At 49.3% G+C, this 14,078-nt stretch overlaps 1 protein-coding gene across 1 annotated transcript in view; it reads right to left on the minus strand.

The window, feature by feature from the left end:
- Positions 1-14,078, minus strand: part of LOC140694059 (uncharacterized) — a 54,591-nt gene that overhangs the window by 20,768 nt on the left and 19,745 nt on the right. The window contains exon 13 of the transcript XR_012069800.1: positions 10,032-10,264. The gene's annotated coding sequence lies outside the window, so the exon portion shown is untranslated. Of the gene's footprint in view, positions 10,265-14,078 lie in introns of the transcript that reaches the window.

A 14,078-nucleotide genomic window follows, 5' to 3' on the forward strand; every position in this document is an offset into this window, starting at 1 on the left:
CACGCACATCTCCCCAGCAGACACCTGCTCCATTTCCTGCATAGCATTCAGGACCCGGGCCCCTGCTCCGTACCCAGTCATGGTTCCGCTGCCCTGAGGAAAAGCCCTCACAGGAGCCATAAAGCCCTGCATGACCTGGGCCCCACCTCTCTGTCTCCTCTGCCACCACTGTCTCCACCTGGCCCTCTTCTCCTCCACTCCTGCACTCCTGACTTCCCCGAGCCCTGTGTGCTCTCCAGAGCACATGTCCCTCCTAACATGCTGTGTGTGCTCACTGTGTCTAATCCACTGCATGCCTCCCACCCAGGTCAGTATCCAACACACAGTAGGGCTCAGTAAGTAGAGAATGAATGACTCTTACCATGACTGCTGGGAAGACTTTTGTCTGTGGCCTACAGTGATCACAAACCCGTCACACAATCTCTGAGGTCCTACTGTGTGTTGGGTGGGTTCCAGATACCGGGCACAGCAGGTAGTGAAGCAGTCAGGTCTCCATCCTCATGCAGCAGACAGCCTGGTGGGGGACACAGAGAAAATTAAGTAAAATATACACAATGTCCGGAGGTGATATGTTCCATGGAGAAAAATAGGGTCAGGGAGGACATTTGAGCAGATTCCTGGAGATGTTTAAGAAGCAGGCGGAGAGAGATCCCGGCTGAAAGAGCAGCCATCGCAAAGGCCCTAAGGGCAAAGTGGGATGTATGTGGAGGGTCTTAGTTATCCGTGTGAGTTCTTAGTCCTGCCTTGAGTATGTATGTTGCTTTTATTTGTAAACCTTGATTTCACCTTTATAGCAAATTAACCTGCATCATCAATCTGCATATTTTAGCCAACTCTGTTTCAGGTGTTGTGGGCACAATGGCAGGCTAACTACTTGGGTTGGTAAAGAAATACCAGCGTCTGAGAAGGGTTTAGGAAAGTTCAATAGGGACACTGCTATAGACAACATCAGGCCACACAGGCAAGAGGTGCCTACACGAGCGCCACGGTTGAGTGTGTGGGGTCTGTTATTGGGGGGGGTGCTGTGCACACAAGGAGGAGGGGGCTGCATGATCAATTCATGCACAGGTACCTGGTGGGTTGTGAGATCTGTCAGGGGCTTCTCTGAACAAAAGGCTTTACCACTTTAATAAGGGAAGGATGTGAGGCCTCTCTTCCTGGGGCAGTGAGGTTTCATAGGGTAAACACACAGCAAGAGAAGATGTTTTATAGCTTGTGGAAATGCAGGTGTGCAAAGGGTCCTGCAGTGGGGAGTGGGAGGTAAGGGGCCACTGGGCTCTAGGCACACAGAGAGCACAGGGGTGAGGGTGTATGACTCTGAAGAGTGCCTGCTGGCTTCACACCAGGGACTTTATGTGGAAAGAGGAGAATCTAGGTTGTCGGCACGTGTCTACTCAGTGACCTCCCTAAGCCTAGCTCTGTCAGGCACCAGGTGGCTGTGAAATGAACATGAAGGTCCCCACCCTGAGGACCCCAATGAATGAACATCTTGATATCCTCAAGCCCCTTCCCCTGCACCACCGCCCCACCTCATCTGGGTCTCAGGCTTTGACCCTGACATCAGTGGCATCTTCATTCCCTACATCCAGCTCCTCTGGACGTCTCTGTGATGAGCTGTTCCATGTCAGCAAGCCCCAAACTGAGCTCAGCCTTTACCCCATGATTGCTTCCTCCCTGTGAAGCCCCTCGTGAAGGAGCCACCACTAGCAGGATCCTACATCTCTGAGGCTCTGCCTTCCCCACCCCTCCGATGTCTCCCAGCCCATGATCCCCTCTGGAGGTCCCTATTATCCTCTCCCTCCCACTTCAGTCTTGGGCTGCACACCAAATCCCTCTTCACAATCTCCCACAAGACAGGTCCAGGTCCACTTGGGGACACTGAGGTGACACAGGCGGGTGTTGCTGGGAATTAAGAGCAGGATACTGTAGCAGAGGAGAGGAAAGGGCTCCCAATCCACCAGAACACACGCTAAAGTGGTGGCATCACACTGCAGCCACGCCCTCTGCTCCCCCAGGGTGCCCCGTGTTTCCTGCTTTGGCCTAGGGGACTCCCCCCCTCACTCTCTGTTAGAGGGGTGCCATTTCATTCATTCACACCCTCATTAACCATGTACATGGGTCCTGCTCAGTGCCAGGCCTCAGCTAGATGACAGCTCATCCTTGGGGACACAGCTCAGATCTCACCTCCTCCATGAAGCAGTTCTGGATTCCCACCCCCCTTGAAGCTCCCCTGGCCTCAGTTGGGACCACCAGGGCTGTGACCACACTCTGATTACATCCCAAGTCTGTGATCTCTGTGAAAGCCCTGGGCCCAATGTAGAAAGAGACTCAGAAAAATGGGGCCAAAAGGGGCTAAGAAAAATGTTACTAGTTCTCTATTACAGAGAAGGGCACTGAGCAGAGAGAGGGCAGTGTCCAACCAAAGCCACAGAGGAGGGTCTCAGTGAGCCCTCCCATGGCCCTGTTACTAGTTCTCTGTTACAGATGAGGACACTGAGCCACAGAGAGGGAGCAGAGCCCTGCTATAGCCTTGGCCCCACGGCCTGTGTCCTTTATGACTAGCTCCATGCTGCCAGTAGGGGTGTGGGCCTGGAATGGACGTTGAAAGCAGCCTGACCCCCAGGCCCCCTTCATACACAAAGTCAGTCTCAGGAAACACCCCTCAAGACCTACCCTATACCACTGGGATTGGGACCTGATTGCTGTTCCTGGAAGCTGGCTGGGCTTCTCTGTGAATTGCCCCAGGAGATGCTTGGGACAGCCACAGGGCCCCTGAGGCTTCCTGTCACCAGCTGAGCAGCTCTGGTCCCCTTGATTGTCCCTGGCCCAGGCCTGATTACACGAGGTTTTGGCCGGGTAGCCAGCTGTGGAGATGAGGAAATGGGGGCAACATGCAGGTATAGGCAGAGGTTCAGCTATTCACTCAACAATCATTGATTCAGGCTTTGCAGTGTGGCTGGTCTGGGCCCAGGCCTGGGTGTCCAGTAGTGAATACAGTCAACCCCTTGAGCCTTCTGGGAAAGCAGTCCTCAGAGAAACGGGCCCTCAGTGCACCCATCCTGCTCCCCATGAACAATCACACTGAGATGAGGCTGCGGCCATGGGTCCCAGTGGAGGATGAAGGGAGGAGGAAAACCCAGAGTGGGCACTGACCATGAGCCTGGACACTGGAACCAGATGACCTGGGCTCTGTAATCTGGGGTGGTCACCTCAGCTGTTCTCTCTCTGCCTCAGTTACTTCTGCAGAAATGGGTGATAATGCCTGTCCCTGGCCCACAGATTTTCATGAGGAGTCAGTGAGCTTCTCTAAGGCGTGTAGGACAGTGCTTGGCTATGGGTCAGGATCCTGCTCACCTCACAAGAGTCTGTCCCACTTTAAAGATGATAAAGCCAAAGCTAAGGGGGTTATGAGACCAGCCTGGGCTAGCCCCCTTCTCATGGTCTGCTGTCCAGGTCTCCTGCTTTTATATCATACCTCTGTCCCCATATCCACCCAGCAAAGTAGGTGCTGAGAATCTGAGCAAATCAGAGTATGAATGGAGGCACACTCTCTCCCCATCTTGGGCTCTTGGGGTGGTGGGCAGGTTGGGGATATCGGGCTCCTCCAGACTGTCCAGGAGGCCCAGCATGTCGGTCACCTCATTTCCACTCAACATGGAGAAGGTGTGTGGCCAAGGGCCAGAGGGCGCTGGAGTAACCCAGGGTGGGTGGATGCTAGGTAGGTGTGGGAGGCACAGAGTGGCCCCTGGAAGACAGTGTCTAGGCAGCCAAGGTGCGATGAATGAGGGTCCCCAAAAGGGGCAGAGGACAGAGTCCAACATGGACGCCACCCCCTGCTGGACCCTGATCTGGGGTGAGAATTGGGGCAAGCCAGGGCCCCGCTGGGACTCCTCATCCAGCAAAGAGGTGAGGAAAAGTTAAGGAGACCGTGCTCCCTGTGTGAGGGCGCTGCTTCCAGGATCCTGGAGGTTCCATAGACCCTTGTGAAGTGGCTGCTGTTTCCAGCCCCATGTGTGCAGAAGAACTGAGGCAGGGAGGACAGAGTGACTCAGGACAGAGCTAGGATTCATCCAGGAGTGTGTGCTGAGCCTCTTGCTAAGAGCAGCCTCTGGGCATCATGGACTCAGGAAGTGTCTTGTCGTCCCTCTTAAGGCTCCTGGCATGTTAGGCAGGGAAGGTCCCAGGGCCCATACCTGGGCCTCTCTGGGTAGTTCTGGCATGTGGAATCATAATGGTCCTGGGAAAGGAGAGAGAATGTGGGCTGGCCGTCAGGTCTGCATCAGACCCTAATGATGCGCCTAATGTTGTGTGACCTGGAAACTCCCTGACCTCTCTGTGCCTGGCTTTCCAGCCCTGACTCAGAGGACTGCTGTGATTGGCACACAGTAGGACCTCAATCAGAGGAAATAGCCAGCCCTTCCCCTGGAACCTCTCCTCTTACATTTCCAAAGCTAAGCCCATGTTCCACATATCACCAGAGCTAAAACTTGACAAACAGGGCAAGTGAAATCCAGCAACCCCTCCCTCCTGCCTGAGGCCCTTCCCCCCTCAGTGACAGTGGCTCAGAGCAGGTCTCTGCATCCCAGAAGTCTGAACTGAGCCTTGTGATCTGGAGGAGTCCCTGTTCCACACAACTTTTTTCCAGGTCCTTCCAACAAGACACAAGAGCACCTGGTCAGTGTCTTAGCTGCAAGGTCCTCCCTTTGCAAATTGCCCCATCACATCCGGGCTAGATGATGTGAGTTCCAGAGCACATGACCATCCAAATGATGACTTCAGGGAAACATCCCTGCCCACAGTGCACTCTTCAGAGCCCACCTTCTAAAATAAGGGGTAGTGACCCACGGTTGTGCACACTTTTGTCAGAACACAGCCCTCACCCACCCACCATTGGAAACACGTGAGAAGCAGAGATTCCCAAGTGCCTGGACCCCTGTCATCCAGAAAGCAGAGGGTAGGGTAACAGACAGAAGGGGAGAAAGTACTTTCAGACTATATATCTGATAAGGGGTTAACACCCAAAACATATAAAGAACTCTTACAATTCAACAGCAAAAAAAAAAAAAAAGCAATCTGATTTAAAAAGTGGGCAGAGGAACTGAATAGACATTTTTCCAAAGAAGGCACACAGGTGTCTAACAGGTACATGAAAAGGTGCTCAACATCACTCACCATCAGGGAAATGCAAATCAAAACCACAATGAGATACCCCGTCACACCTGTCAGGGTGGGTGTCATCAAAATACAAGATATAACAAGTGATGGTGGTGGTGTGAAGGAAAGGGAAACTGGTGCAATATTGGTGGGAATGTAAATTGGTGCTATCACTCGGGAAAAGAGTAAGAAGGCTCCCCCAAAATTTAAAATTAGAACTTCCATATGATCCAGCAAGTCCACTGCAGGAAATATATCCAAAGGAAATGAAATCACTATGTCAATGAGACAACTGCACCCTCATGTTCACTGTATCATTATTTACAATAACCAAGATATGTAAACAACCTAAGTGTCCATCAGCAGATGAATGGGTACAGAAAACGTGATGCATATATATGTATATATAATGGAATCTTATTCAGACATTAAAAAAGTGAAATACTGCCATTTGTGATAACTTGGGTGAACCTTCAGGGTATTATGCTAAGTGAAATAAATAAGACAGAAAGACAAATACCTATGATCTCATTTATATGTGGAATCTACAAAATAAACTGAAACACATAGAAACAGAGATCAGGTTGGTGGTTGCCAGAGGTGAGTCAGGGGGTGATTGAAATTCGGGAAGATAATCAAAATGTACAAACTTCCAGTTAGAAGATAAACAAGTCCTGGGGACATAATTTACTGCAAGGTGACTGCAGTTAACAGCACTGCGTTGTGCATTTGATAGTTAAGAGAGTACCTCTTAAAATTTCTCATCACAAGGAAAATAGTGTGTGACTATGGGTGATGACAGACGTCAAGTAAACTTAATGCAGTGATTATTTCACAATATGCACATGTAACAAGTCATTATGCTGCACACCTAAAGCCAACAAATTTATGTGAAAATTGTATCTCAGGAATACTTATGTCAGGAAGCGGGGGTGCGAGACTGGACTACCTACTGCAGGAGCTGCCTTTGCCCTCCAACAGCAGAGGGTGGTAGTTGTGACAGGGACTGTAGGTCCCTCAAAGCCTAGAATGTTTACTGTCTGGACCTTCACAGGGAGAGAGTGCAGACCCTGCCCTGGAAGACAGTGGTCATGGCAGCAACAACGGCCTGCCTGTGTGCAGGCTCAGCCCAGACAGCCCCTGTGCTCTGCTGTCACCGCATTTACTTCCTTCCACACCCTCAGAGGGACAGACTTCAAAGTTCTCATTTTACACGTGAGAAAACTGAGGCTCATTTGCTTTGAATTATTGACAAAGTGGTGGGGGAAGCTTTGGACTCCAGTGTTCTGATTTCAAAGCCACATCTCAGTCCTGATTTTTAGAAGGTGGAGGTCCAGGCACTGGGGACCCTCCACCTTCCTCACTTGTAGTCGTACTCCAGGGCTGCCACCCCCAAGGCGTCTCCCAGATGTGTTCATTAAATGAACACATTTAATCCGCTTACTCTGCACCAGCTGAGCCCTTGGCTGCCAGTCTGTTGTCACTGCCTGAAACCAGCTGAGGTTTTACAAGTGAACCATCACCCCCTGCCAGCCCACCTGCCCTGCCATGTGGGGCAGACCCCTCCTAGCCTGGACATTCTAAACCCTTAGCTCACACATTTGCACAACTGCATCAAAAGGGCCCTACTCCCTGTGTGGAGATATCGACAAGGGGAAGGGAGGGGAGTTTGGGGTGGCCGATTACTGTGAAGGTGACACATGACAGGAACATGTTCATGTCCATAATGGCACTCAATTTGAAGCTAAGAACATGGTCACAGCGAGGGGTAAAAGCTGAGAGGCTACAAGGCTGCCTAGAAAGGGGCTTGACTATTGAATTTTAAATGTGTAATTTAATTTAAAAACTAGCCCCATGGGTGATAAGAATTTTCCCCTAAGGCCAGAATTGGCCACCTGACCCCTGGGAACCCCTCAATTCCAGGATGTAATCATCTGAGCATGGAGGGGGCTTAAATTGGAGTGCTGTCCTCTCAGTCATGGTGCACATGCCCACGTGTGCACCCATGATCTGCAGTGCTCACACATCAAGGAGGTCCAGGTCATAAGAAAGGGATGACAGACTGTGAGGTCACACGTGTGCCCCTGCAGGGGTGAATGTTGTATAGAGAAGAGCCCCCCACTCTCACCTCCAGGAGGGGTGCTGGAGGGAGCAGGACTCCTGAGCCCCTAGGGTTAGCAAGCATCCTGGCTGAGGGTGGGGAGGCTGTCCACTCTGAAGTCATAGGTCAGATGGTAGATTGGGGTCCCACCCCCACATCTCACCAGTGAGACCGTCTAGTCTGTTTTCTCTGTAAACTGGAACCCAGTCACCCTCACCCTCAGAACTGGGGGCAGCCTGTGTAAATTACAACACAAAGCCCTGGGCTGTTTCAGGTGCCCGGGGGTGTCCAGCCCCCCTAGGCCCGGCAGGTGGGAGAGGAGAGGTGTGGGTTAGCAGGTGTGACAGCAGAGCTGAGACTTGGCTGAGTGCATGCACTCTAATATCCAGGAACTGGGAGCTACCAGTAGCAAATCTGTTCACTGAGGCCATGTGTACTCTCCCTTGTCATTTACAATCCCCTGTTTGAACAGAGACCTCTGGAGTCTATTAGCCACATTGTTGCCTGTCACCTCACTGTTGTAGTTCCAGGGTCTCCATTTAGCCAGCTTGAAGGAATAGTCAAACTTTTTCTTAAAACCAGTGACAGAAAACCAAAGTGGCTTAAAGAAGCAAACAGGGCAGGAGAGAATGACTTACCTAACTGAGACGTCCAAAGGGAGATAGCTTCAGGCAGGTCTGTACCTGGTGCTCAGTGACAACAACAGAAGTCATCCTTCCCCACCTCTGGGCTCTGCCACTGGTGACATCTTCACATGGCTCTGCCTTTATGAAAGCAAGATAGTCACCAACTGCCACAGTCTGACATCACCACCCCTCAACTCCCAACTGAAATAGAACTTCTCTGCTCCCAGGATTCCAGCAACTAGGCCTGACCTCCTTGGAGCCTGATTGGGCTGGTGCCCAGCCCTGAGCCAATCACAGTGGCCAGGGAGGATGGAAAATGCTGATTGGCCAGATCAAGGCCATGTGACCATCCTCTCCAGGAAACCTGTGAGCTGTTCATCTGTTTCCAGCTTGGGAGAGTGTGATGTCTCCCAGAGGATCCTGCTTCTAGCACAACCTGCTGGTGGCACAATGAGCTGGAATGAGCCTGTCTGCTTGGTGACAAGTGACAGGTCACTTAGTGGTTCCTTGCTCCAGGGAGGGAGGCATGTCCACACAGTATTGGGGCTTCAGAGCCAGAATGTAGTAGAAAAGCCTCCTGGTCTCCCAAAAGGTGGGAAAGTGAGCAGTGACACTAGAAAGGCACTCCTCTCTGTGGCCCTTGGCTTTCTCCTCGTTACAGTGGAGAGTGCAGTGCTGCCCCTGACAGCCCACTTCCCTGCTGGGAGGCCTTTGCAACAGGTGGAGAGTGCTTGGAAAAGCCCATTTATTCTGAGGAACTGTTATTGCTCCTGGTGGGATCATTATTTTCATGTCACTTGTGAGGTTGGCCCTGAGGGGTCCCTGATCTGGAGGCACAGACACCCACAGAAACTTGGCCCAGTATTGCTGTTCATTCAACAATGACTTGCCAAGCACCTACTGTGTGCCAGATTCCCAGGGTAGAGCAGTGATGTTGACAGCATAGGTCCCTGCCTCACCTCACCTCTGCATCCCAGGTGGGGTCACCAGAGTGGGAGTTCAGGAATAGAGGACGTGGCCGAAGCCTTGTGGGAACCCCTGGGTTTTTCTCTGTGCTGAGGGCACTAGCAGCACACCGATTGTGGGACTCAGTACCCGCAGGACCCAGCATTGATGGGTAAAGGAGAGGGGCATTTCTACAAGCCCATCCTCACTAACCCCAGGCTCTGGAGGGCAGCTCCAGTCTGCTCAAACCCAGGGGGCATCTTCCTCCATCCTGATCACCCTCTGGTATTACTCCCCGCTCAGATGCAATTTTCCCTGTGGCAGCTACACTCAGAATATGTGTTTGTTTCTCTCCCTTGTGGTTAAGTGGACTTCAGATGCATGATAGCGATGGAGTGGCTAAGCCTCTGGGCAGATTGCTGGGTGACCCGTGGAACTTGCTGCACATGGTGAGCTCCCTTCTGCCAACCAATGGGCCAGGCCCCACCACTGTTCTGTCTGTTCTACCTCACTTAATCTGCACAGACACTCTGTGCGGGACATCCTGTTATCCCCCATCTCTGCTGACCTTGGGTGGACAAAGCTTGGGTTTGAGAAAGTTGCCCAGGTCACATGGTTGACAAGTGGGGAGCTGGGGATTTGCACCCTGGTCCCAGGAGTCTGGATCATGGAAAGGCCTGGGTGGGGCAGCTTATTGCAAAGGGAAGTCCTGCCTATGAGAGCCTCCCATGAGAGCCCACCCAACAGCACATCTAGCAAAGTCAGCATTTCCTGGACCAGATGGACAGAACCTCAAAACTTCTTTGTAGATTGTTTCCATGTTCATTTGCAAGCACAGAAAGGCCGCAGGCCAGGGAAGGATAAGGCCAAGAGTGTTTTCATTGGGGAGAGTGAAGGACAAGTGTGAAGACACACAGCACTCCCAGCAGCCCTCTTGGCAGAGCCTGCCACTGGGTGAGCAGCTACCGTGACTACCTACCATAACCCTGTGAGGTTCATGCCTGTACAACTCTGCCTGTGAGAAGAGCAAAGTGAAGCTCAGAGAGGTGTGGGGACATTCCAAAAACAAACAGATAAGGTGGGATCATCACCACCATGCCATGCTGGGACAGACAGTCACCTGTCACACTGCTCATGCATGGCCTGCTGGGAGTAGTGAAGGCCTGATAGGAGCACAGGAACACTGGTGAAGGTGATGTTTCTACCTGGGACAGCTGGTACCGGGGACTCTAGCTGGTTCTTCATTGTGCCTGCTTTGAGTGTCAGCATGTTGCAGCCTCATGTAGGGGAAGGGCTGTCTCCTTTCCATACCGGTGCAAAAGGAAGAGCATGTACACACTGGCATCACCATAGACCATCGGCAGGATCAGGATCTGGAGCTCAGAGCAGAAACTGCCAACACCTCAGGAACTGGTGCAAGAGGAGGACCTGAGTGCCCCTGAAACATTTCTAGTTTTAAAAACATACTTCACTAGGGGGAAGTGATAAACAGTTGATCCCTTCAAAATATTCTGTTATCCAAGGAACAATAGCACCTCAGCATTGTAAGAGGATTAACTCAGTCGTCATCTATATATATCTATATCACTATAGGTTTGAGAAAACAGAGTGTTAGGAGTTACAAAAGGGTCTCAAGATCATGCAGGTCAGAACTGAGAACCATCCAAAGCATGTGCTGCATGATAGCCTCTCTAAGCTACCTGAGGCTTGGTCTGCTCCTGACACAGGGAAGATGGTTCTGAGAAAACCACACTCCTCAGGGGACCCCAGGGAGTTGACAGAGTTGAGTTTGGGTTCCTGGTCATCTTCTAAGTCTGAAATTTTGAGATTCTTCTGCACCTGTCCTTCCTCCAGAACAGAATCTGATTCAGGCGGGATTCCAAGGACTGAGGCATGTGCCAGGCAAGAGAGCAGGCATAGCTGAATGAGAGCATCACCAGTGCCATTAAAAAAGAGTCCAGGGCACTGAGATTTCCAGTGATTTAGCATCATGGCTGGGAGGGGTCATGTGTTCTACAGTAAGTTCCGAGTATCCTGCACCGCCCTCGAGGACCTGCAGGGGGCGCACGAAGCCAGCGTGTCTTAGGTGGCGGTGCGCATGCGCAGTTCGCGTCAGCAGCCAGCGTCTTCCCTGGGGGCGGAGCTTGTTTTCCTCAGGGCTGAGCGGGTGGCGCCAAGGAGGCTCCGGGACACCGCTGCCTGCGTGTCTGCGGGAGGATGCTCCCCGCTCTCTGTCTGAAGTTACGCCGGTTTCCCACAGCCTGAGCTCGCTTCCTGCTGGGGTGTGTGTGGACCTGACCGAGCTCGGGCCCCGGCCAGCAGGGCAGGAAGGGAGGGGTGCGCTGGCGGGGGCCCGAGCTCGGTCTTCGACTATTCTCCTAGCCCGCCGGGAGCGGGTGAGTGTTCGTGTCCATCGGGGCCGCTGGGGTGTCCGCGCCCCTGATCCTCACCGCCCGGGTCCCCCCTTCCTCCGTGTGAACGGAGATGTGTACACCAAGGGTCAGGAGCGGGGACGCGGGTGTAATGGGAAAGGGGCTGAGAAAGTACTGAGAGTTAAAGAGAAGTGTGTATTGTCTTTAAAGGAATGCAATCATTTAGTTTACACTTAAAATATGCTTCTCAGCTTATCTCATTTTCAAGTCAAAATACTGCCACGGTTGACATTTTCTCATAATACAGTGACAATCTTAAACATGTGTGAATATAAACTCATTGAAAAAATCTTGCAGTGTTCCATGGTGAGTTGTCTTGTTAAAAATAATATCCAGGCCATTACTAAATTATTACAAAAATATAAATTTTTTGGAGCACTTTTAGAAGTTCCACACACAGTGGTATTTTTAAAACACCAACCACTGCATAGTGCTTAAGATCATTTAAGATGAAATATATTAAAACCTAAAACTTTAGAATACTCAAAAAGCAGGATAATGGCTGCTTTTTCATTGCAAATACATTTTTTTCTTCATAAGTGCAAAATACGAAGGTATTCAGCTAAATTTTGTATATCTTTATTCAAAAGGTGAAATTAGAATATAATCTCCTTATTTTTTATTTTAAGGCTATTTCCCATAAAAATTGGTATTTTTATCTGTAGGACCTTAATTGTCTATTCATTTGTTTTTTTCTTTTGGTTTATTTTCTTTAACAGAGAGTGCATTCTTGTGTCTTGTTAGAGTTTTTAATTCTCCTAACTTATTCCAAGACTTTCTGACACTGATAGTAAATAATGGGAGAGGCCTTATAGTAACTGTGCATCTTTTCATGTAGTCAGGACTTTTTTTTTTTGGATAACTTTCTTTTTTACAATTTCCACTTGGTTCACAATATTACCCCATTATGACAACTCAATAAAAAATTGTAATCTGTTTACACCAAGACACTTATGTCAGCACAGTGCTTTTGCTGATATAATTTTACATTAGATTATAATATAATATTTGATTTGATTTACATATAGACTAATACCTGTTTTATATATTTACACACATACATGAATATCTGCTAAATGCCATTAATTTGCATGGGGTGGTAGCTGATAACATGTGATCTTTCTGACCATTGGCTATTCTTATGTGTGTCTAACGTACTTCTTAGAACAGATACTAGAACATCACATCTCTCATTATACAGTATTTTAAAGGTTATATTTTATTTTACTTATTTTTAAACATTTTTTATTGAGTAATAGTCATTTTACAATGTTATGACAAATTCCAGTGTAGAGCACAATTTTTCAGTTATACATGAACGTACATATATTCATTGTCACTTTTTTTTTGCTGTGAGTTGCCACAAGATCTTGCATATATTTAAGATTCCACACATGAGTGATCTCACATGGTATTCCTCTTTCTCTTTCTGTTCTGCTCCACCTAGAATAACATTCTTCAGGAGCATCCATATCTCTGCAAATGGCGTTATGTAGTCATTTTTTGTGGCTGAATAGTATCCCATCATATAAATATCCCACATCTTTATCCAGTCATCTGTTGATGGACATTTTAGGCTGTTTCCATGTCTTAGCTGTTGTAAATAGTTTAGAAAAATCAGCTGAAAACCTTATGGGTGTTCCCTTGTAACTCAGTCTTTGTTTTTCTCTTGCTACCTTTAGGATCATTTCTTTATCCTTGAATCTGGCTATCTTGATTAGGATATGCCTTGGAGTGGGTCTGTTTCGGTTCTTCCTGCTTGGGACCATCTGAGCCTCCTGTGCTTGGATATGATTCCTTCTTTAGGTTTGGGAAGTTCAGTCATGAATCCTTCCCATACCTTTTCAATCCGCTTTGTTCTTTTTCCCCTTCTGGAACTCCTATTATGCATACATTGGCACAGTTTATATTACCCCATAGGTCCCGTATATTGTTTTGTTTTTCATTTGTTTTTCTCTCAGCTGTTCTGATTGGGTGCTTTCTGTTGTCCTGTCTTCTAGGTCACTTATTTATTTTTCTGTATTTTCTTGTCTGCTTTGCACAGCCTTTAGGTCAGCTCTCATCTCAGCCAATGAGTTTACTAATCCTACCTAGTTCTTCTTTATAGTTTCTATTTCATTTTTGATACATTTTATATATCTAAACACTATTTCTTTAAGTTCCTTCAGTACTTTGATCACTCTTTTTTGAAATCTTGATCTAATAGACCATCAATGTCTATTTCCTTGATCATGCTTTCAGGGGATTTCTCTTGATCTTTTCATTGGGAGGGGTTTCTCTGCTTCTTCACATTGCTCATATCTCTCTGGCACCGTGGCTTAAGGAGTAGCAGTTACCTACTTATCCTGGAGATGGTGTGCCCTTAATGATTTTATCGAGAGGTCTTTGTGTCTTTGCCCTGCTTCATGAACTGAGCTTGCTGTTTCATAGGCCTTCTGTTGGCACCCTCATCTGTGCTGCTCTCAGTGGCTGTTGGCCAGCAGATTGTGCCCCCTCCTAACACTAGGTCAGGAGCTGAGCTCTTATCCAGTGGGTGGGCAGGTCACTCCCCCTCCTGATGCCACAGTCAGATGCTGTGCTTGGGGGGAAGTAGGTGGGCAGATCACACCCCATCCCAGCACTGTGGTCAGGTGCTGTGTTCCTGCCAGGAAGGTGGGTGGCTGCCCACCTGCCCTCTCCTGGTGCTGGTCGCTCCGCTGCTCTGTGCAGCTGCCTGCTCTGCCTCGGGTAGGTGGTCTGTAGGTGGGCTCAGGGAAGACCACGGAACAGCCCCGCCTACACTCTGTGCCAAATCTGAGTTCCTTGTTTCCGTTGGCAGCA

The sequence above is a fragment of the Vicugna pacos genome, unplaced genomic scaffold (genome assembly GCF_048564905.1).
Source record: "Vicugna pacos unplaced genomic scaffold, VicPac4 scaffold_20, whole genome shotgun sequence".
Classification (NCBI taxonomy): domain Eukaryota; kingdom Metazoa; phylum Chordata; class Mammalia; order Artiodactyla; family Camelidae; genus Vicugna; species Vicugna pacos.